Raw genomic sequence first — 2,690 nt, 5'->3', positions numbered from 1 at the left:
TCCAAAGTGCCGTGGTTGCTTCTCTTTATCGTGGAGACTTCTCCCACTTCCTCATGGGTATAGAGGAAAGCTGTATAGGAATTCAGTAGTTTATATTTAAACTTCTGGCCACTTCGCCATATCAGGGTCGGATCTGAGCTCAGTTCAGTTCAAGTAAATATGTCTCAGAAGCAGTCTTTGACATGGAGTCTCCATAGCATATTAAATATGGACCTACGACCATTATTCAGTATGCCGGGAAGCGGTCTCCTCTGCGCTAGAGATTTGAGTCCCATTCATTTGAATAGCGCTGAACTGTTCTCCTAAACTGGGAACCAGCCTCACAGCATTTTTAGATTTTTCTAGATTGTAAGCTCCTTGGGGTCTCAGTTTGTCAGTATACAGTATGTACTCTTTTGTCACAGAATGTTAGTGCCCTCCCTCCCACTTGCACTGCGTGGCGGAATATGCAAATAAATTATTATAATAATAATAGTAATAATACTTGAGCAGAAAAAAGTACTTCATTTGCATACAAAAGGCGGAATATGAGGGACAAATTGCTGAAGTCAAATTACCGCACTGAATTTTATTTGCAGCTGTAAGCTACTTGTAATCATTTTGGAGAATGGTATTGTCAATATTAAACTGTGCATTTATTACCATAACGTTCTGTACATATATACAGTTATGTTTTTGTAGGGAGAAAATTGGCAGAAACCTAAGCACATAAAAAACACAATAAATATTTCAGCTTTAAGCATGTGTTTCTCTCTGTCTCAGTTATTACTCCACCTAACAAATCCTTTTATAACGACTCAAATCGACTCAATATCCTGGTTCTTTTTCAAATGCATAAAGTTGCCTATACAGTAACTGTGAATATAAACTTGGATGCATTTTTAATTATTGCATAAACAAATACTACAGTAGGTGTGTCATTTGGTATGCAACTTGGGGAAATTATAAACAACAAATTATGTGAACTATTAATTTCAATGGGAAGGCATTAGCATGCATCAAGGGATTGCTCTAAATTATTTTGTGTAAATAAGCTTCTAAAGCAGAAAAATGTCTAATATTTCAAGGTACATCATACATATTAACACTCAAATGACTGTGGCATTGATCTACTGTAGCTTACCTGCATATGTCTACTGTGTCCACCATCATATTTTATGGTATCTTATACTACAACTTCCAGAGTACAGAAACAATATATTATGTCCTTTATAGCTTATATTCCAGATTCTTATGAAAGTATTTCTTTATTTATAAAATGTAAAAACAAAAAAAAAAATCTAAACGGTGAACTTTTGATATCGTACTTTTACAAACATTTTAGTCATCTTCGGCTTAGGGAAAGAAGAAGATTTAGGCGCCATCACCACAAATACTAAAGTGTAACAAGAAACATCATTCTGTTTTATTACGTTCTGAATATCAGGTTTATACAGTCTAGGGTTTATCATTTTTACTTACCTGCAGGAAAAATCACTTTGGCATTTGAGATGTGAAGCTACAGTAGAAATGTCTTGAAACCACTTGAAAACTTTTCACATAACTGGGATAATGAGCCTCTTTTATATTTCAATAAATTGCCAGCTGAGTTTATTTAAACACAATATGGGGTTTTTCGTTACTAGGACGTAAGTAGTGCTAGGAGGAGAACATACATGCTATCAATGCTGTACATTATTCTTGCCTGACACATCTTTCATTTTTAGACTTCTCTGACATGGAAAACGTAGTCCTGTACGTAATGCGGCTATCACCCCGGAAGGGCCGCAGCTCGGATTTAGACTAATTCACACATCTCTACATTAAATCCTACATTGAATATTCCTTTTTCCAGGACCAATACAGACTCTATCCTCTTCTGAACCAATAAGCCGGCACTGTGTCTGTAATAATCCTATGTGCTGCGTACCGCGCGCTATACTGTAATTGTGACGCGCTGAGTCCCTTTGGGAGAAAAACGCTATATGATTAAAGTTATTATTATTTATTTCTTACAAAAGCATAGACATTGCTAACACGACTATCTGCAGAGCGTTAACAGTCAGATAGCTTGCTCTGTCTTTTAGTGACAATCTTACACTTTGTTGCCTAATTTGTCTTTTTTAGCCCGCATTGTAGGATCCCTTATTTAGTAGTGAGATTTACATGGCCTGAGATGTCCCCATTTCATCTGGATTTTCATTGGCTTTATTTGACTCCAAGTTGATGATTTCCTCCTCTCAACCATTGCTATTCTCTCTCCAATAGCATACACCACTATGACATTCAATATAGTTATATAGGGAGAACTACAGTAGATGTGTACTCGTGTAGGGACCACATGTAGAAGCTAATACAGGGGTGGTAACTCGCTAATACAGGGGTGGCCAACTCGCTAATACAGGGATGGCCAACTCCAGTCCTCAAGGACTACAAACAGGTCAGGTTTTCAGGATGTCCCCGCTTCCGCACAGGTGATCATCGAATGAGCCACGGATTGAGCTACCTGTGCTGAAGCAGGAATATCCTGACATCCTGACCTGTTGGTGGCCCTTAAGCACTGGAGTTGTCCGCCCCTGAGCTAATAACACTAACATCTCCTCTAATATACTGTAGCACAATTTAAATTAACTTAAAAAGTTCACATTATAATATAATAATCCTGATGATTTAAAAACAGCGGTGGGAATATTATTATGATGCCATTACAA

The sequence above is a fragment of the Ascaphus truei genome, chromosome 10, assembly GCF_040206685.1.
Source record: "Ascaphus truei isolate aAscTru1 chromosome 10, aAscTru1.hap1, whole genome shotgun sequence".
Lineage (NCBI taxonomy): Eukaryota > Metazoa > Chordata > Amphibia > Anura > Ascaphidae > Ascaphus > Ascaphus truei.
This window is presented reverse-complemented; position numbering follows the sequence as displayed.